At 52.2% G+C, this 21,821-nt stretch overlaps 1 protein-coding gene across 2 annotated transcripts in view; it reads left to right on the forward strand.

Moving 5' to 3' along the window:
• FGF13 (fibroblast growth factor 13) overlaps positions 1–21,821 on the forward strand; it is a 185,810-nt gene that overhangs the window by 37,979 nt on the left and 126,010 nt on the right. The gene's annotated exons all lie outside the window — the stretch shown is intronic.

Below are 21,821 nucleotides of genomic sequence, written 5' to 3' on the forward strand. Positions count from 1 at the left end.
AGTACTCTAATGCCTCTTCCAGCATCTGGGACAGGGCAGTGACAAATGCATTGGCAGTGAATTCTCATGGAACTTGTAAAGCCCACTGTGAGCAGGCTGTAGCTGCCTGTGATCCTAAGGAAATGTTCAGATGTTCTGGTTGGATGACATTTCTAAGAGCTGTCTTTGGTTTCTGTTTGTGGAACAACAGCGTTTTCTGTTCTCAATAATTTGCTGGAGAAATAAATCCATGTTCCTTCCAAGGGAAGGATTCAGTAACTGGGCCCAGCTGAGTGCTGCAGTACTGCAGTAGTGCAGTGCTGGGCAGAAAGAAGTTGCAGACTTGGTGGCTAAGTGGGAGCAGATATTATCATTATTTAGTGAGTCTTTCACTGTTGTGGCTCTTCAGGACTGGGCTGGGTTGTGTTCTTTGCTTGTTTCATCTTTTGCACCATTTAATGTTCCAGAGGGGTTTTTCCATCTGGGATGATTTCTTTTGACAGCGGTGTGCTGAGCAGTGCCATGGTGGGGTTTTTTAGTTTGTTTGGGTGGGGTTTTTGTTGTTTTGCATAGGCTCAGGAAACAGAAGAGAAGAGGGAGGAGAGATGGGGATTTGAAATCTTTCATCTAAATTGAGCCATTGTGAATTTAGGATCTGGGGCAGAGTGTTAAAAAGAATTAATCATTAATGAACCAATAAAGAGTATTAAAAGACAAATTGGCTGAACCTTCCTGGCCTTTTTCATTTCCTTCTATGGAAACAAAGTCTAGAGTGCCAGATGATAAATAGCTCCAGTCCAGCTATTCTTGCAGGATTAACATTGTGAAATCACAAATAATGCAAGCATTTGCTTTTAGTGCGTTAACCGAATAAAAGCCTTTCCTTTTGTGCCTGCTTTATGTTCACAGAGGCAGCCTAGAATAAACATCTGCCTTCAGAGCAGCCTAATTCCTGCTCTTGCTTCCTCTTCTCCTGTGCTTCCCAAGGAATTGATCAGTGGGCAAGGATCCTTAGCAGCAGTTCCTGTCCTGGTGTCAGGTGCTGCACCTCCAGCCAGAGCAGTTTAATCCTCCTTGTGTCTCCTGCAGCCCCTGTGCCATGGTGCCCTGGTTTAATTCTGTCTGTCCCTCCTGCAGCCCCTGTGCCATGGTGCCCTGGTTTAATTCACTCTCTGTGTCTCCTGCAGCCCCTGTGCCATGGTGCCCTGGTTTAATTCACTCTCTGTGTCTCCTGCAGCCCCTGTGCCATGGTGCCCTGGTTTAATTCTGTCTGTGTCTCCTGCAGCCCCTGTGCCATGGTGCCCTGGTGTAATTCACTCTCTGTGTCTCCTGCAGCCCCTGTGCCATGGTGCCCTGGTTTAATTCACTCTCTGTGTCTCCTGCAGCCCCTGTGCCATGGTGCTGTGTCCTCCCTGCAGGGCAGGCTGCTCTCCAGCCCTGCCCAGCGCTTTCCCCTGCCTGGCACTGTCCCCTGCCCACCCTGCTGTGCCAGGCGCTGTCCCAGCCCCCAGGGCACTCTGGAGGGGCCAGCAGAAGTGAGCTGAGCAGGATTTCTGCCCCTGGGTGCTGCTCCCAGCAGTGATTGGGATGCCCTGGTGATCGGTGCCCACTCCCATGAGCTTCAGTGAGTTTGACTTCAGGTGTGGAAATCAGAAAAGAGAGACCAAATTGATTGTACTGCTTTAGTCTTGAGAATTGACGTTAAATTAATTGAGATTGAATTCATCAGGATGTTTCAGCGGAGACCCAAGGATTGAATGCATTCCATGTTTATTTGAAATTTTCAGTTTTGATACTGTAAGAATTTTAAATGCCATTCTTGCCAATGCATGAAGCTGCATCAATGCGTTTAAATGTTCAGTTTTCTGCACTAAAACGGAGTGGAAGCTGCAGTTGAAAGAAGTGGGTCTGGTGCCTGAACTGAGCGTGGAAAACATTTTAACCTTTGATGGCTCTCCTGGTAATCAGCGAGTTTGGATTGACTTTGTGCAGCTGAGGCAGGTTACAGAAATATTTCTGTGTTTTCAGGTCTGTCTGCTGCCTGAGCCCCCCTGGGTGTTTGGCCCAGCAGAGGGTGCAGGGTTTGGGTGGTGTGGGGGTGCAGGGTTTGGGTGGTGTGGGGGTGCAGGGTTTGGGTGGTGTGAGGGTGCAGGGTTTGGGTGCAGTGGGGGTGCAGGGTTTGGGTGCAGTGGGGGTGCAGGGTTTGGGGGGAGTGGGGGTGCAGGGTTTGGGGGGAGTGGGGGTGCAGGGTTTGGGTGCAGTGGGGGTGCAGGGTTTGGGGGGAGTGGGGGTGCAGGGTTTGGCTGCAGTGGGGGTGCAGGGTTTGGGTGCAGTGGGGGTGCAGGGTTTGGGGGGAGTGGGGGTGCAGGGTTTGGCTGCAGTGGGGGTGCAGTGGCAGTGCTCCTGCAGGGAGCTCAGCCTTGGCACTCCCCACAGCTCCTGGAGCTCACAGAGGGAACTGGAATTCAAACCTGACAAACATCAATTCTCTGTAGGTCATTCAGGCACCTCACATGTGGGAAGCTCATGAATACCTATCTCAGAGCATCGTTTGATTGAATGAATAAATTTGAATTCGTGCTGGTTTGCTTTGTACCAGGCAAAACTGTGGGAAGAAGCAACACAGGTTGTAGCTGTCTTCCTTCTCTTTCTCCTCCTCCCAGCCCACATGAGCTCCAGTGGAATTCTCAGATGGAGTCTGATGCATTCCCCATCTCTGAGAGTCAGAAAAGACAAAATAGCTATTTTCCTCCCTTACACCCTGGAAATTTTCCATCATTATTAGCAAGAATGTGACTGCTGTTGCTTCCCTCTGAGGACCAGGACAGTTCCACTGCTGTGATAAATCAGTGCCTCTGTGACAGTGGGAGCAGTTGGTGAATTAGGAATGTTTTGCATTTTGCCATTTTGCTTTCTGCCTCTCTTTGGATGGGTGTCAGCACCTCGGTCCTTAGAGAGATGGGCTGGGTGCTGTGAAGGGCCCTGCCCCGAGCTCAGGCTGAACCAGCAGCTGCTTGTGATCCTCAGTGTGTGTGCCACCCATCATGTGCCTCCCAGCAAAGGGCACTTGGCTCCCTGAGCCCCTGGCTGGACACGGAGCTCTGCCCTGCCAGGGACACACGTGGCTGCAGGGAAACCTGCTCAGGTGGAGCCTGGGGCTCTCTGGGGGTGAACTGCCCTGGGGAGAGCCGGGATGGAGAGCTGGAATGGCTCAGGGGAGAGCCGGGATGGAGAGCTGGAATGGCCCTGGGGAGAGCCGGGATGGAGAGCTGGAATGGCCCTGGGGAGAGCCGGGATGGAGAGCTGGAATGGCCCAGGGGAGAGCCGGGATGGAGAGCTGGAATGGCCCAGGGGAGAGCCGGGATGGAGAGCTGGAATGGCCCTGGGGAGAGCCAGGATGGAGAGCTGGAATGGCCCTGGGGAGAGCCAGGATGGAGAGCTGGAATGGCCCTGGGGAGAGCCGGGATGGAGAGCTGGAATGGCCCAGGGGAGAGCCGGGATGGAGAGCTGGAATGGCCCAGGGGAGAGCCGGGATGGAGAGCTGGAATGGCCCAGGGGAGAGCCGGGATGGAGAGCTGGAATGGCCCTGGGGAGAGCCAGGATGGAGAGCTGGAATGGCCCTGGGGAGAGCCGGGATGGAGAGCTGGAATGGCTCAGGGGAGAGCCAGGATGGAGAGCTGGAATGGCCCAGGGGAGAGCCGGGATGGAGAGCTGGAATGGCCCAGGGGAGAGCCAGGATGGAGAGCTGGAATGGCCCAGGGGAGAGCCGGGATGGAGAGCTGGAATGGCTCAGGGGAGAGCTGGAATGGCTCAGGGGAGAGCCGGGATGGAAAATGGGAATGGCTCAGAGGAGAGCCAGGATGGAGAGCTGGAATGGCCCAGGGGAGAGCCGGGATGGAGAGCTGAAAGGGTTCAGATGAAGAACCAGTCTGGAAAGGGCTCAGTGAGGCACACCCTGGTTTGCAGCAATGACAGAGTGGATCAGCAGATCCAGGTGTTCCCCCAACTTCTATGTTCTCATCAAGGGTGGAAAGTATGTTTAAGGGCAAATAGGATCGAGCTTTTATGGTAGGACTTGTTCTCTTGCCCTCTGAGGGTGCCCATCTGAAGTGGGAGATCTGGCAGTGGGAGCAAGCTGAAACTGAAATGTGCTTCTGAATGATGCTCATTATTCTTATTGAAGGAAAGAAAGGTAGCAGATGCAAGCCTATGAGTTGAAATTGCATTTACTGTTACCTTACAAATGTGTGTTAATCCTTCCCTGTGCAGCCTTTCGCACATCCAGATGATAAACTGAGCTCAAAGCTTTCATCATGATAATGATAGTGATGGCAGCACATAGAGGGAAGAATGAAGGATGGTGATGCTAGAGACTCTGTTATAATACTGCTTATTACTTGTAGGACTTATTTAAAATGTAGTGATCATGCGTTAGTAGCTGGTAATTGAATGCATTCTTCAAATCTCAGTGGTTTGGGTCAGGGGGCCTGCTGGGCTGAGGAGGTGTACGTGTGCTTGTGTGTGTGTAACATGTCTGGGGTGCTGCTATAGCTGGTGTGTAAAGAAAAGGAAGAAAAGCCTGTTCTCATGTGTCCCAAAAGCGTGGAAGGCGTTTGCAGTGACGCCATGGTGCAAAGCAGACTGAAAAAAGATGCTGCCCTCACTCACAGTTGTGGCTGCTCGCGGGAGGCGTTACTGGGGATTTATGCAGCGTGTCTGGAAAGCCATGAGGCTGCAGATTGAATGCATCAGGCCTGAGAGGGGCTGCAGGGCCTGGGAGAGGCTGCTCTGGGGACAGCAGCGTCCTGCTGGAGAGCTGCAGGCATGTGCCAGGGCAGCAGACACAGCTTCACCTTCCCCCTGCTCTGCTGCCAGAGCCTGTGCCCGCTGCAGGGCTGCTCGTGTGCCCGCTGCAGGGCTGCTCGTGTGCCCACTGCAGGGCTGCTCGTGTGCCCGCTGCAGGGCTGTTCCTGTTCTCACTGCAGGGCTGTTCCTGTTCTCACTGCAGGGCTGTTCCTGTGCCCACTGCAGGGCTGTTCCTGTTCTCACTGCAGGGCTGCTCGTGTGCCCGCTGCAGGGCTGTTCCTGTGCCCGCTGCAGGGCTGTTCCTGTTCTCACTGCAGGGCTGTTCCTGTGCCCGCTGCAGGGCTGTTCCTGTGCCCGCTGCAGGGCTGTTCCTGTTCTCACTGCAGGGTTGTTCCTGTTCTCACTGCAGGGGTGCTCCTGTGCCCGCTGCAGGGCTGTTCCTGTTCTCACTGCAGGGCTGTTCCTGTTCTCACTGCAGGGGTGCTCCTGTGCCCGCTGCAGGGCTGTTCCTGTTCTCACTGCAGGGCTGCCTGCTGCAGGGCTGCTCAGCCCCTCGAGGTGCTGTGGCGCGGTTATTTCAGGTTTAATGGGACGCAGAGTAAGGGGGATGTGGAGTCTGTGCATTGGCTCTCAGTGTTTCCCAGAGGCAGAGCAGATGAGGGCAGCAGGAAGGGGCCTGGGTGCCAGGAGCAGCAGTGCCTGGCACTGGGACTGTGCCCCCTCTGCAGCCTTGGCAGCGTGGGGCGTTCACTGAGCCCCAGGGCTCACCAGCCCCTCATTGCACACAGACTCTTCAGTCTGAGCTGCCCACACCTTGCCCAGGCTGGGCAGTGCCTGAAGGGTGATCTTTGCCCTGCCCTGGCACGGGGGGTGAGCTGTGCCCTGTCCCCTGGCACAGAGGGTGAGCTGTGCCCTGCCTGGGCCTGGCACAGAGGGTGATCTTTGCCCTGCTCTGGCACAGAGGGTGAGCTGTGCCCTGCCTGGGCCTGGCACGGAGGGTGAGCTGTGCCCTGCCTGGGCCTGGCACAGAGGGTGAGCTGTGCCCTGCCTGGGCCTGGCACAGAGGGTGAGCTGTGCCCTGCTCGGGCCTGGCACGGAGGGTGAGCTGTGCCCTGTCCCCTGGCACGGGGCAGGGGGGCACAGGGTGAGCTTGGGGTGTCCCTGTCCCCCTGAGGGACACACGGGGCGTGGGTGTGAGGCTGGGGGAGCTCAGCAGGGCAGGGGGCTGGCAGCAGGGCAGGGGGCTGGCAGCAGGGCAGCGCAGGCAGGCTGAGCTCAGGAGAGAGGCCGGCCTTGCCTCTTGGCTGGCTGCTGCTGCTGGAAATGTGCACACAGATCACACTTGAGTGCTTTTCCGGAGATTTGCTGTTTTGTAAGCGCTTGGAGGATGGCTCAGCAAGCTCTGAGGAAATGAGCTGGGGCCCTGGGAGGCACAGGCTGGCAGAGCTGCCTGTCCCTGTCACACACGGGCACTGTGTTGGCACCTCAGCCGCGGGCAGGGTGAGATGCTGGAGAGCCTCCTGCACGGAGCAGAGGTACAGAAAACACCCCAAACACCCCAAACGCCCACCCCTCGTGCCTCAGCACACTGAGGGCATCTCTGAGGGCTGTGCCAGAGCAGGAGCTTTGTTTAAATGGAATTTTTCCTCCCTGTTGCACTGTGCATGGCGCCTGCACTGTGTAAGCTCTCAGCCAAGGAAGGATTTGGCATCGTGTGGGCAAGTGCCTTTTGTTCAAAGGATTGCAGTTTGCATACTCAACGAAAAGAATCTTCCTTTTATTTGGACAGGATCAGTGAAAACTTCTTGAATTGCCTTTTAAAAATCATTTTTAAAAGGAACTTGTCAAGCTACCAAGAAAAAAAAAAACAGCAGGTAGAGCATGCAACAAAATACAAAGAAGTAAAAAATAACTTCAAAAGCTGCATGTGAAAATTTCAGTCTTTGAGCATCTTTTTCATAATTTATGTGACAGGAAGTCTTCCTTTTTTTCTTTTTTTGTTCATCTCCCCTCTCTCCTCTTCTCTCCACTGGATCTGTGGGGAAAAAAGATAAAAATTTGGTTCTGAGGAGTAAATTTTTAATTACGTTCCTTTTTGAACTCTGCATAACAGATCGCAAAATAAAACTAAGACAACAAAATAGAGGAGGGAGGTCCCACCTCTCGTGGCTGAGAGATGGATGGAACTTACTGTCTCTGGTCATATGTAAGAGATGAAACATGTTCAGACATTTCTGTAGCAGTGTTTAAAACAGTGCCGGGCACCAGTCAGGCTGGCAGTGAGTGAGGCAGGGCTTGGGTCCCTCATTCAGAGCCTTTTCCCTCCTGCTCTGGGGCTCAGCGAGCCTTGTTCACACAGCTCTGCAGCACCTGCTTCCCTTTCCCTGGGATTTGGGGTGGCCCTGAGCCTCCCCTTCACCCACAGACAGCCTGGGGACACCACCATGAAAAGGATGAAATTCCTTTCATAGAAAACAAAGGTTCTAAGGTTATTTTAAAATTTATAATGTCTAAGTTAGCTATTTTTATTTAAAAACCAAGAAAACAGCCCAATACTTCAGCAGTTCTGAAATGGAATTGTTTTGTTTCAGTACATGGAGCAAACAGAAACAGTCTTAGAAATCAGTGTGATGTTAAACTGGTTCCTAGTGCGGCACTTTTTTCTTTGCTGCAGTTCAGGAATTTAAGGCACGCCTGGGGAGGGCTTGAAGAGTTGGAAGGGCAGTTTGTGCTTTCTGTGATGCTCTGAGCCTGGGTAGGGCCGTGTGGTTTGGCGAAGGCAGAGGTGTGTGCCCTGGGACAGCCTTGGACTCCTCATGCAGTAATACATTGTTGGCAGTGGGAAAGCAGTGTGATACAGAGGGAGGTGTTTCAACCCCACATGTCCTATACTTGTGGAAAAGCATTCCAGTGTAGCAGCTTCACTTAATTACCTTCCCTGAACAGTAAAATCTTAGAAAATGTTCATAGCTGAAAAGTTAGAATTCTGCTTTCTTTCAGGAAAATCATGGTTATTCCTCCCCATTCTTTTATTTCACAAGACCTGCAGTGTGTGGATACTTGAAATTTCTCTTTCATTTCTAGAAGTTGTCTTGTGACAACTTCTGCCTGCTGCCCTGATTCCTGAAGGACTTGTTACTTTTGAGTAATTGGCATGTGGCATAGCTTGGAGCAGCCCTAGAGCGGGTGTGAAAGAAACACGTTTGTTTCCTTGCCCTGTTTGTATCAGGATCAAGGAGCTTGAGGACTGTTGGAATTTTCATTTAGCTCTTGCAGTGAAACACTGAGGTTTCGTGCTGCCAGGTGTCAGTCTGTGTGTGTTTGCTGCTGGGAGCATCTGTGGCTGCTGAGCACGCTGCTGAACGGGGTCTGGTCACTCGCTGCCCCGGGTCTGCCGTGCACAGAGGGAACTGTCACCACCTGTGGGTTTAGCTTTGTCTTTCAGACATTCTTTCAAAGTCATTGTCCCTTTTTCTTACTCTTGCATTTCTTTCACCTTGTGTTGTGACAGAAGATGCATTCCCCGCTGAGGGCAGTGGCAGAGTGAGGGTGGCAGTGTTACAGTGCCTGCTGTGAGTCACAGCCTGACTGCTGCTGATGCAAACTGCTGGCAAGCAAAGCCCCACTTTTGGGTTGGAAGCTGCAGATTCTGTCAGTGCTGGGTCTGTGTCTCAGTCAGGTGTACCAACTCCTTCCCAAAATACTCAAATGGTGATAAGCTCTGGAGAGATGGATTAACTTTCTCTACTCCTTGTTTTGGTTCCAAAGGGTATCATTGCTTGTCGTGTCCTATTTGCCAGGCATCAAATGGTTCAAAAGATGATTTTAATTCATTTCAGTTTTGCTGCTGCACTTCTGACATTTCCTGAGTAATACAGTATGTGACAGGGCTTGAAGTGAAACTTTATTCTATAAATATCCTCCTGGTTTTAGTAAAAGGGCAATTGCACTGGAAGGGCTTTGCCTTGTCCCCCACCCTTCTGTCAACACAACACAGCACTGAACCACCATTGCTTTGCAGTGTGGATTTCATGGCAGCTTCAGGAGCTGGAAATAAATGGTGTGGAGAGCTTCCCTTCACTGAGGGCTGTGTGTTTCTTGTGCTCAGCCTTGCCCAGCTGCAGGCAGAGGGGAGCCAGCCTGGCAGTGTTCTCTCCTCTCTGAGTTCTTGCCTGGTCAGTGCCAGTGGTTTCCTTGTGCCCTCTGTGCTCCCTGCAGCCTGCTTTCCTTCCTGCACCTGCAGTGTGCTGTTCTCACTGCTCAGCACATCCCCTCAGCTGCTGCCTCACCTGTGCAGCCCCTGCCTCACCCCTGTGCAGCCCCTGCCTCACCTGTGCAGCCCCTGCCTCACCTGTGCAGCCCCTGCCTCACCCCTGTGCAGCCCCTGCCTCACCCCTGTGCAGCCCCTGCCTCACCCCTGTGCAGCCCCTGCCTCACCTGTGCAGCCCCTGCCTCATCCCTGTGCAGCCCCTGCCTCACCCCTGTGCAGCCCCTGCCTCACCTGTGCAGCCCCTGCCTCATCCCTGTGCAGCCCCTGCCTCACCTGTGCAGCCCCTGCCTCACCCCTGTGCAACCCCTGCCTCACCTGTGCAGCCCCTGCCTCATCCCTGTGCAGCCCCTGCCTCACCTGTGCAGCCCCTGCCTATCCCTGTGCAGCCCCTGCCTCACCTGTGCAGCCCCTGCCTATCCCTGTGCAGCCCCTGCCTCACCTGTGCAGCCCCTGCCTCACCTGTGCAGCCCCTGCCTCACCTGTGCAGCCCCTGCCTATCCCTGTGCAGCCCCTGCCTCTCTGGGCCATTTATTGTTGTTTGCCTGCAGCTGGAGTCCTGCTGGACCATGGAATGATTCCTCCTTTCTTACCGTCACAGTCTGCTCTGTGTCAGGTCTTTGAGACCATTTCATGCTCTAGATCAAGGAATTTTTAATATTGTGTTTCTGTCTGGAATTTTACTGGGGAAGAAATCTCAAATTCTCACAGATGGCATTTAGCAGAACTGCCCTTGCCTGGGGCATGGGCAGGTTGTGCATGAGGAGTGGGTCAGCACGGATGGGAGCTCTGTCAGGTCACTTCTCCTTCCTGCTGGGGTTCCCTCTGGTGCAGGGGTGCTGCAGCACTGCAGCCACCTGCATTTCCTGCAGGGCCAGTGTGCAAAGGATGCTGTGGTGCTGTGGGGACTGAGCATGCATTTGTGTCAGCCAGCAACAAGTGCAGCACAGCCTCTGCCACATCATGCCCCGGGCAGAGAAGCCATTTGGAAAAATTGTGTGTAAGGAATAACACATTACTCCTTTCCTCAGTCTAGTTAGTCCATGAAAAATCAATATGACTGATGATAGCCTTAAATGTGAAAGAATCTCAGCAGAAAGGAAAAGACTTCCTTTAAACATAATAAAACAGAACCCCCTGAGGTTATTTCAAACAACCAGGCAGCTAAAGGCAGGGCAAAGATGCAGAAAAATCCAGAGCACAGAGCTCTTCCCTGGCCTACAGGACAATGGGTTTCACTTGCTCCTTATTTAATCTGTTATGAGGAAAATGATTTTTTTTTCTGTTTGGTGAATTGCTGTGTGCTCTGTTGGCCAAGGTGGGAGGGCACAGAGTGCTGCTGGGGCACAGGGACATTGGCTAAGGGCTCGTGGGTGCCTGGGCTCAGCCAGCTCGTGGGGCAGCTCTGGGCAAGGCTCTGCCCTCCCTGGGCTGTGTGCAGGTCACTGCAGTAACCTGGGGGACGAGGAGCTGCCCGAGGGGCTCACAGAGGGCCCAGGGCTGTTCTGTGCTCTGCTGGGCTGGTGCTGCGCTCTGAGCTCTGGCCCGGGTCTGTCCCGGGTCTGTCCCACGTGTGCCCAGTGTGGCCCTGGAGCTCAGGAGCCCCAAAGCCATGGGGCTGTTTCCTGCAGAACACAGAGGCAGGAGGGCACTGTGGTTCTCCTGAGTGCAGCTTTGTCCCCGTGCTGTGCCTGCTCTGAAGCCATCTGGAGGTGCCAGCGTGCTGCTGGCCAAGCTGTGCTGCCACAGAGCCCCCTGGCACCGTGGGCTGTGCCCTGTGCCTGGGCTGTGCCCTGTGCAGGCTGGCAGTGGTTTGCAGGTGCCACTGGATGCCCAGTGAATGCCCAGAGCCCGGTGACACTGCAGGCTGTGCCCTGTGCAGACTGGCAGGGTTTGCAGGTGCCACTGGATGCCCAGTGAATGCCCAGAGCCCGGTGACACTGCAGGCTGTGCCCTGTGCAGGCTGGCAGGGTTTGCAGGTGCCACTGCAGGTGAGGATGCTCCCCTGCCATGGGCTGAACACTTGTGTCAGGCTGCTCCTGCCAGGGCACTCCGCAGCCCACGCTGCTGTCACATCTCTGGGCTTGGCACGCTGCACTCTTTGGGAAGAGATGGCAGCCTGACAGTGTCTCTTAGAAGCAATCAGAAGTATTTTAATTATATTTACTATTAGTCCTGCGTAGACACAAATGCCAGCTTGATTTATATCATTTAGCAGTATGTTCCTCTCTGCTGAATTATGTGTAATTGTGTAGACATGGTCACTTTAAATATTTGATGGGCTTGTGTAATGTAAGACAGAGTGCAGCCTGTAGGGCCAGCAAGAAATCTGGCTGTATAACTTTTATTTAATTTTGTTTCAGTCGTTCAGTAAATCATTTCAGCTGCATTTGAACATCAGAATGAGCTCATGGTTAGAGGGTAGCCTGCTGCTGTAGTTCCTGCATGGACCAGTCAGATGCTTGGAGATGAGCTGTGCCCATGTTGGGGCTGGCAGCTGCTGGAGAATATCTGAGCTGTTTGCTGCCTCAGGGGCAGTGTGTGGGACAGCTCTGAGCTGGGGAGGAGCTTTGTGACAAGGCAGGGTTGTGTGCTCTGGAAAGGAGAGGTGGGTTAATGAAGCAGGAAGGTTCCTTTGGCCACCAGTGTCATTTGCTGCTCTCTTACCTGCAGGCAGGATTTTGTTCCTCTTCCTGTCCCTGCTTATGAGAAAACAGCTGGGGACAAAGCTGCACCTCTGCCCTGGGCAGTGCATGCAGCTGGGCCTGTTGGCTGTTACTGAAACTGGCAAAAGGCTCAGTGTGAAAAGGGAGTCATCCTTCTGTGAGTGGTGGGCACTGTGTTTTAGGTCAGGGTGAGAAGGGGGTCAGTCATCCTTCTGTGAGAGGTGGCCCCTGTGTTTTAAGTCACCTCCTTGCAGTCAGTAGTTCTCAGTGGCTGTGGGGCCTGATTCAGTGAAATGCTGAATTCTTCTGCAGTGCAAAATGCACAGAGGATGCTCAGCAGCTTTGCAGGCTCTGATCTCTGACTGGCAGTATGCATGGCCCATAGCTCACCTGATTTTCATGGTCATTTGCCCTGTAAAAAAAGTCTGCCATCTCTATCAAGAGACAATCTTTGTGTTTATTTGCAGGATGTTAAGTCAGATGTCATCCTTGCCAGGTGCTGCCACTGCTCATGTCAGAGGTGGTTTGAGTATGACTCAGTGCAGTGAGATATTTAATACCAGCCTGTCTGAAGTGCAGTGACCACAACAGCTGCTCATTTTTGCCCGGGACAGCACAAAATCTCTCACTAGCATGCTTTTCATTTGGAATTGTCTGGCTGAGGATTTCTGATCTCTTCTGGTTTTATCTGCATGGAAGTTTTTAGTTGCTCAGGTAGATTGCTGGGATTGTAAAGCACGGTGTAAATAAAACAGCTGTCCACCCAAAGAGCCTCTGCAGGGAGCGTGTAATGGATTATAGTAAGGGTTTTTAGGAAGCTCAGCTGTATCTCAGCTTAAGCTCTATTTTTTCCTTTTTCCTTTTTTATCCTCCTTTCAGGGCCATGTGTAGCATAGGAGCCTTTTGAGGCTGATGCAGAACTAGACTGTGTCACCTCGTGTCTGCTCTGTTGACAGAGCCACGTTATTGTGGGTGACCACAATGGAGCTGAGTACATCCAGGGCTTTGCATCTTGCTTTGACAAAGCAGGAGAAGATCAAACCCTCCACACTATCAAAGGAAATACTTCCTAGTCTACTTGAGTTGAAAAATCCGTACTCACAGGCCTTTTGGTTATTTGTGAAGCCTTTTCTAGAGGGATAAAACAGATCATAATTTGATACAGTTGCAGCCTAATACTCTTTGCTTTACTTGGAGTGAATGTCCAGATTTTGTTATCAGTAGCTTTGATTTCTCTGAAATCATCAAGGCTGGCACTGCAGAATGAGCTGTAATAGCTGAGAGCTGCAATGAGAGGAGGGCACAGGGCTGCAGAAAGCTCCTGCAGCTCAGGCTCCTGCTCTGGGGCAGCCCCTGTGAGCCCAAACCCTTCACCCCAGAGAGAGCATCCCTATGGGGCTGCTGTCCTTCCCCTTCAGCAGAGCCTGCAGCAGCTGCTCCTGGGGCTGGGGCTCTGTGCTGGCAGGGCAGGCTGTGCCATCTCCCTCCTGGCTGTGCCATCTCCCTCCTGGCTGTGCCATCTCCACCCAGGCTGTGCCATCTCCCTCCTGGCTGTGCCACCTCTGTCCTGGCTGTGCCATCTCCCTCCTGGCTGTGCCATCTCCACCCAGGCTGTGCCATCTCCCTCCTGGCAGGGCGGGCTGTGCCATCTCCCTCCTGGCTGCGCCACCTCTGTCCTGGCTGTGCCTGGGTCTGTCCTGTCCCTTGCTGACAGACATCTCATGTCTCAGCACAGCCTGGGGTTTCCCTGTGCCCTCCCCTGCTCCCAGCCCATCTCTGCAGGCAGTTCCACCATTTCCCCTCTGCCCCTTGCCCTGCTGCTCGTGCCAGGCTGCACTGCTGCTCAGTGCTGGTGAGGCCATGTACAAATGCTTCACGGTGCTTTCTTTTCCAGGAAATTCAATTTCCCTCCTCCTCACATGAGCTGCCAAATGATCCCAGCTGCTGGGAAGACTTAAAATCCAAAAGCCCTTTTGATAAGTTGCATGGGTGAAGGCCCTTTGGATTAGAGCCAAACAAATGGTGTGTTTTGGCTTGTGGACTGTAGAGAAATACTGGGGACAAAGATGGCAGACAGGGGAAATGCACAAATGGAAGAGGTTTTTGGGCAGTTTTCAACTAAGGAACAGTAACTTTAAGAAGTTACGAAGGGTTGAACAAAATATTTTGCACAGCTAATTTTTTTTTATTTTGGGTCTGACCTTTAAACAAATCTAATAAAACTCAGAATTGTTGCCATTTGAAATCAAAAGACAAAATATCAAATCCTAATTTTGAATGTCTTTTGTTAATTTTAATCGATACTTTTCCTTGAAAAAGTTGGTCTGAAAAATATCACCTACTACTTCTGATGCCAGACAGCATATTTTATGAGACATTTGTGTTTTGACAAAGCAAGCTCTGTCATACAATTTGGTTGCGCATATTTTTATACCAACATTTAAATGTTGGGCTTGAACTGCTCAGCTGTAAGAAAATACGTTTATAATCTCCTTACAGTCATGGATTCTTGCATGCTGAAAGAATTGGTTAGAATAATTTGTAACTCTTCCAGATAATTTTAAATAATACATGGTTTGGAAGAAAAAAGGAATGGCAAACAGAAGCTCAGAAAGCAGCTTTTCATCTGATCATGTGAAAGGCAAGAGCAGAGCTCCAGCAGAGCTTGCCAGTGACCGAATGCTGCTGATGGAAGGATCCTACACTTGGATTTGAACCCGTTGGCCAAACGTGCTGGTTAGGTGGCCAAAAGAACGAATTCTCCTTTTAGACAAAACACCTGTCCCTGCTGCCTCCAGTCCTGTGCTGCCGATTCCTCTTGGCAGCAAAAGGGATAGAACAAGTGTGCTCTATTTTAAAAAGTACTTTTGTCACTGCAGTAGTCTATTCTTACCTTCCAGATGCACCTCCTAAAGTCCTGTTCCCTACAGTCTGTGCTGCAGCCTGTGTGTGCATCCCTGGCTGCAGTGCTGCCAGCTGCGACCAGCTCTGCCTGGGCCGGAGGCTTTGGGCAGGGCAGGACCAGGGGGTTTGGTGGGAGCTGTGTGTGCCCTGGGCAGGGCAGGGTTTGGTGGGAGCTGTGTGTGCCCTGGGCAGAGCAGGACCAGGGGGTTTGGTGGGAGCTGTGTGTGCCCTGGGCAGGGCAGGAGCAGAGCAGAGGGTTTGGTGGGCTCTGTGTGTGCCCTGGGCAGGACCAGAGCAGGGTTTGGTGGGCTCTGTGTGTGCCCTGGGCAGGGCAGGAGCAGGACCAGGGGGTTTGGTGGGAGCTGTGTGTGCCCTGGGCAGGACCAGAGCAGGGTTTGGTGGGCTCTGTGTGTGCCCTGGGCAGGGCAGGAGCAGAGCAGAGGGTTTGGTGGGCTCTGTGTGTGCCCTGGGCAGGACCAGAGCAGGGTTTGGCGGGAGCTGTGTGTGCCCTGGGCAGGGCAGGAGCAGGGGGTTTGGTGGGCTCTGTGTGTGCCCTGGGCAGGATGGGCTCTGTGTGTGCCCTGGGCAGGGCAGGACCAGGGGGTTTGGTGGGCTCTGTGTGTGCCCTGGGCAGGGCAGGGTTTGGTGGGAGCTGTGTGTGCCCTGGGCAGAGCAGGACCAGGGGGTTTGGTGGGAGCTGTGTGTGCCCTGGGCAGCAGGAGCAGAGCAGGGTTTGGTGGGAGCTGTGTGTGCCCTGGGCAGGGCAGTTGGAGGCTGGCGTTGCCCCTGTTGAAGCTAGGCTGCTGGGCAGGGCAGCCCTGGCAGCAGCTGAAATGGGAATGAATCTCTGTGGCACTCCAGGTGCTGCCTGAGGTCTGCACAGACCGTGGGCTCCCGAGTGCTCTGTGCTGAGACCTCTCCTGTCTGAAACACGAGCAGAAAGCTGGGTGCAGTTATTTCTCTAGAGACTCCTCTGTGGGAGTGAGTCCTTGGAGCTGTGCTGCCTGTGGTACAGCAGGGGCTGTCAGGTTTTGGGGTTGTTTGATCTGGACTCTTTCCATAACCATGTTTCCATTGTTTCAGAGGATAGCTGTCAATGGGCTTGTTTTAATTCCTTTGTGTGAACAAATGTTTGTGACAATCACTCACCTCCACGATGCACAGAACATACATATGAATGCAGCCAGAGCAAGTGAAGTAATTTATTGGAGCAGATATTCTTAGGAAAATGAGCTGATGATTTGCATGGGGCTGAAATGTTTTTCATCTCGGAGGGTGACCAAAGAAGTCGAGATCCCAGCTGGAGATGAGCAGGAAGGACCGAAGGTAGAAGAGCTTTCTTGCTTTGTCCTTTCTTTCCCCAGCCTCAAGTCAAGATCTTAAATTCCCTCCTTTGCACGTGTGTGCCAGGAGGAATGTAATTACTGAAGTGATAAGAGCATTGATTAATGCTGCCCAGGCTGTTGATAACACCTATTTAAAAGGTGAAGGTTTTCCAGTGTGCACACTCCTGTGGTATTATATTGGAACGTGTAGTCAAGAATTCAGCATTTTCCTCATGACTCCTGGTGTGTTGAGTCATCACACAAGCTTCTGTTTGCTCTTTATTATTCATTTATTTCATTACGGTATTTGAAATGACTTGGAAGAAAGGGTATCAAAAGCCTCTAGCTCTTTGATTCAGTATGTTCTCTTTTCCCTTAAAAAATATTTCTATTTACTAAGCAGCGAGCATCCGCACAGTGCCAGAGCTGAGCTGGAAATAGAACAGTGACTTCACCAGCAGTTTTATAATGGAAAAACTGCAGTTAGCATAGATTTTGCAATGCATGTAGAGCAGTGTGAACAGCTTTGCAATGACTGAAACTTCATAATTATATCAACATGAGGAACGAGCCAGTATTTAGATGCGGAGTCAGTTCTTTGTTGCTTTCTTCCTGGAAGTCCCAGGGCCATGAGAATTTAACAGTCTGTGAATAAATAACTGCTGTTTAGCTCATCAGAGATGGTGTTGCAATTCTTACTATGAATTTGCTTAAAGCTTCTAGATTTAATAGGAAAACTGCAGTTGCAACTGCATAATTGTCTTGATAACTATTATTGCTTGTAATAACATTACTCACAGTTTAATACTCGTGGTAATATAGAGTATACTTGATTCTGGGGCAGAGCAGTGACATATAAAAGCATCCTCTTCAGTTAAATTCTAGGAGACAGAAAATTTTTAGAATGTTGGAGGGAGCTATTACATAAGGACAAATATTTACCTAATGTAATCAAACTCCTCTTTAAATCAGAACAATAGTGGGAGTGCAGTTACTATGGTTCTGTATAATTTGGTGCTATATTTGACAGAGTTTGGCAGGACTAAAGCCACAGCTGATCATCTGATTTTGAAAGGGAAGAGAAGAATATGTTAGGTTTGCATTCCCAATCTGTGCTCAGGATGATGGCACATGCTCTCTCGCTAGCCCTGAGCAAGGAGGCACAATCCCAGTAAACAGTTACCAAAACCACCTTTAGCACTGCAGGGCTGTGGTGGTGAGGGGGTTTGGAAGCCCCTGCCTTTGGATGCCTGCCCTCCTGCTCTGGTTTCTGCCTCTGTCCCCGTGTCCCCTCCCAGGGCCAGCAGTGCTGAGGGATGTCACCTCCGCTCTGCCCCAGCCCTGGTCCCACTGCGCTGGCCTCCCGCCCCTGGGGATGTCCCAAAGTGCTCCTGAGGCTGAGCAAAGCTGGTGGGTGAAGGATTCTCCCACCCTGGAAATGCTGCTTGGCTGAGCCCCAGCTGGCACTGCACAAGGACCTGTTCCCTGGGCTTTTCTGGGGTGCAGGAACAGTGATGGACAGAGGGACACGCTGAAATAAGGGGAGATTTCTTGGTGAGCCTTTATGGGGGGCTCTGTTCATTTTTTGAATTAATCTTTGGCAGTCGGGCTAAATGTGAGTTCTGCTTCTTGTTTAGGGCTTTGAACACGAATGTGCAGTAACTGCCAGGAGATAATTAGCACAATGACAGTAAATCACCCAGCAGCTTGAGCCATCTGATACAGCACAGTCTTTGTGTGCTTCACGAGTAACCTTTCACAGACCATTTCGTGCTTCAGCACTGCAAAAACCAGAAGTGCAGAGGGATGCTCTAACCTTCCCTGACATCACACGGGCTCATTTCTGCTGCTCTCTCACCTGTTTCTGTGTCACATCCTGTGTCCCCTGGAAGGCACAGAGGGGTTGCTGGCACTCTGGGCAGTGCCAGGGTGATGATTTATCTCGGGAGGAGCTGGTTGTGACCGTCCTGAGGCAGGCAGCAGCACTTTGGGGTGCTTTAGGAGTCTCTGGCAGCCTTGGCCCCTGGTCTCTGTGCCCCAGACAGGCTGGCTTCCTCCAGGGCACCTGGGCTCTCTCTCTGTGCCTGCTTTCTGCTCCCCCCCGTGCCAGCCCCCTGCCCAGGTTCTATTCTGGGCACTTTAGTTCTTCTTTGCCTAGGCTGAAGTCCTACAGATGGCTGTAAATAGCATTTCCCCCTTACATCAGCAGCAGCAGAACATTTGCTTGGTTTGCTGCTGTTTAGTGAAACAAGCTTCTGGCCTGCAATTCAATTCCTGGTGCTGGTCATTAACCCCTGCTAATGATGTGCTGTGTGAGTGCCATCTGCCCGTCCAGAGCTGCTGGATGTCCCTGTGTGCTGAGCAGGACTCACTGCCCTTCCAGAGCTGTCCCTGTGTGCTGAGCAGGAACATCCAGAGCTGTCTGTGTGTGCTGAGCAGGAACATCCAGAGCTGTCTGTGTGTGCTGAGCAGGACTCACTGCCCATCCAGAGCTGTCTGTGTGTGCTGAGCAGGACTCACTGCCCATCCAGAGCTGTCCCTGTGTGCTGAGCAGGACTCACTGCCCATCCAGAGCTGTCCCTGTGTGCTGAGCAGGACTCACTGCCCTTCCAGAGCTGCTGGACGTCCCTGTGTGCTGAGCAGGAGCTCACTGCCCATCCAGAGCTGTCCCTGTGTGCTGAGCAGGAACATCCAGAGCTGTCTGTGTGTGCTGAGCAGGAGCTCACTGCCCATCCAGAGCTGTCTGTGTGTGCTGAGCAGGAACATCCAGAGCTGTCTGTGTGTGCTGAGCAGGACTCACTGCCCTTCCAGAGCTGTCTGTGTGTGCTGAGCAGGAACATCCAGAGCTGTCTGTGTGTGCTGAGCAGGACTCACTGCCCATCCAGAGCTGTCCCTGTGTGCTGAGCAGGACTCACTGCCCATCCAGAGCTGTCCCTGTGTGCTGAGCAGGACTCACTGCCCTTCCAGAGCTGCTGGACGTCCCTGTGTGCTGAGCAGGACTCACTGCCCATCCAGAGCTGTCTGTGTGTGCTGAGCAGGACTCACTGCCCTTCCAGAGCTGCTGGATGTCCCTGTGTGCTGAGCAGGAGTTCACTGCCCATCCAGAGCTGTCTGTGTGTGCTGAGCAGGACTCACTGCCCTTCCAGAGCTGCTGGATGTCCCTGTGTGCTGAGCAGGAGCTCACTGCCACGTGCTGGGGCAGCTCTGTGTGTGGGGGTCACGTTTGTGCCTTGTTTGGACCTGGGATAAGGCAGGAGAGGCCACATCTCATCCCTGCTCTCAGGCCAGAGAGGTTTTTGGGTTCTCAGTGTGTGACAAGTGAAACAGAGTGACCAGGCAGGGTTGAGAGAGATTGAAATGCACATCAGTATGCAGAGCAGGTTTTGCTAGAAATAAGAGGAACATTTGTATCATCAGTTCGGGAAGACTTTAATTCAGAATGGCAGTGGATTCTTCTTTAGCTATTTTTAAAGATGAAGTTTACCTTCCTGAAGATCCTCTAGATCAGGTTTTAAGCAAGGCTCACCTTAGAGCTGTGGGAAGGGAGATGAGGCCCAGGAGCTGGATCTGCCTCACAGGGCACAAAGCAGGAGGTTCTCAAGGTCATGCTCAGGAGAAAAGCCTTTCCCTTATTCTGGTCCCACAGAAAAAGCCCCGATGACAGTCACTTGTTTGGGTGCTTATGACCTCTGCTAAGCAAAAATTCATTTTAAGTTACCGAATTAACTTAATTAAGTTACTGGAATGGTTGGGTCTGGTTCAGCATTTATAATTTTTCATAAGATTTTGAGGTTTCTGAATGTTGTCCAAAACTCACTCTTTGTAGAGGCTCTTAAGTAACAAAACCCTGAGGCAGGATCTTGTTTGTAAACATAAACTTTCCCCTGGACTCCCTCCAGGACTGTTCTCTGTGATCCTTCCTCTCTGTGGAAATTAGGCTCAAAAAGCAGCAGTGCCTTGATATGAATTCTTCTCAGTTAGTTTGGGAAGCAGTCTGCTCAAGCTGCTAAAAGGAATCAGTGAAATAACTTAATTCAGCTTCCTAATGCCTTTCCCACTGATCTTTCCTAAGTGCCGGCTCTTTCAGGAGCCTGTATTAGGGATTTTGGGTGAATTTCCCTTTAAAGATAACATTTGTCTTCATATCTAGAAGATGATATTGGCCCAGATATCAGAGAGAACCTCTTCCAAAAATGGTACCTGAAATTATCCAGTGAGATCCAACAAGAAGCAAGCTAAGCAAGCAAAAGCATTTCATTTTATCTCTCCATAAAGAATCCATTGGGAGATTTGTCTTGGAGGCCTTGTGCAATAACTTGTGCAGTGAGTGCTGGAGAGTGCTCCATTTCCCCGGGAAGGAACATGGAATGGGAGCTGTGTCCCAGGGGCTGGGCAGTGTGGGGAGCCCTGGAGAGACCCAGGCAGCCCCAGAGGGTCCATCCCAGCTCTGGCAGAGAGGTGCCACCTGAAGGCCTTTCTCCAGGGGCATCTGCTCCTGGCAGCAGCTCAGTGCTGCCCCTGCTCTTCAGGAGTCCCCTGGCTCTTGGGAGGGGTTTAAATCTACTTTTTAAACCACCCTCTGGGGTCTCTCTTTGCCTGGTTTTTGGTTTGGGTTGCATTTTTACAAGCAGTATTTTTGAAGCATGTTCCTGTCTTAAGACATGGTTGAAATTTGCCAAAAAAGACTGCATAGGAGAAATGAAGTAGTATAGGGATGGATAGCTGGACAGTGCAAGTGTCTCATCTCTTTGTCACAGGAAAGGAGGTTACAAAAGAAAGAGCTGGTACTTCTGGAGCTGTGTACTGGCTCCTTGGACAGATGTCTGCATTCTTGGATTAGTCAGGATAAACCCCCAGGTAATATACAGGGAAAGCAGTGAGTTGTGAAATGCAAAATTTTTCTGCAACAGGCCAATTAGTGTTTTGCTTCTGCATTATTTATAGAAGCTCAGTTGAACTTGATGGATAAATATTCCTTCTCCAGAGCCATGTTGTGTATGTACACTACCTCTGCTGCATATTGTGAAGGTCACATTTAAAGTCTGCTCTCGAGTGAGCGCTGTGCTGTGTGTTCCCTGCTCTGCTGTCACATGTGTGTACTCATTGCATTGACTTGTTCCTCTGGCAGATCCATCCTTTGCCTTTCCGTGGATCAAATGGTGTTTAATGAGTTTTGTACCAATACCTTGCCTGCAGATAGCTGGGTTTAAAAATAGCCTGGCTCAGCTGTGCAAAGATGGGATACCTGGGATTGTCCCTGTGGCACAGCTGGGACTGCTGTAAATGATGGGCAGTGCCAGTGCAGCCCAGCTGTGGCTCACAGAGTGCCCAGGATCCCTGTGGCACAGCTGTGAATGGTGGGCAGTGCCAGTGCAGCCCAGCTGTGGCTCACAGAGCGCCCAGGATCCCTGTGGCACAGCTGGGACTGCTGTAAATGATGGGCAGTGCCAGTGCAGCCCAGCTGTGGCTCACAGAGCGCCCAGGATCCCTGTGGCACAGCTGTGGATGGTGGGCAGTGCCAGTGCAGCCCAGCTGTGGCTCACAGAGCGCCCGGGGGCTCGGTGCAGGAGGGCAGAGCAGATTGAGCCTTGTCAGCCCTGCCAGTGCCGGGTTTGTGGTGCAGTTCCCCTCTCCCCGGGATGTGTGAGGAGCCCCTCGGTGCCTGCCGGTGTGTGCTGCAGCCCAGCCCACCCTGCTGGCATCTCAGGGGGCTCAGGCCCCTCTCCAGCCTTTCATTCCCCTGCTGCTTCCAGGGCCGGGTGGCACCGAGGTCACCCCCGGAGCCCGGTGGCCCTTGTGGCTCTGAGCCACCCTCAGTGCCAGCTCCACATGGCCTGGAGTGCCAGGGCTCATCTCCCCAGAGCTGTTACCTGG

This window comes from Ammospiza caudacuta, chromosome 14 (assembly GCF_027887145.1).
Source record: "Ammospiza caudacuta isolate bAmmCau1 chromosome 14, bAmmCau1.pri, whole genome shotgun sequence".
Lineage (NCBI taxonomy): Eukaryota > Metazoa > Chordata > Aves > Passeriformes > Passerellidae > Ammospiza > Ammospiza caudacuta.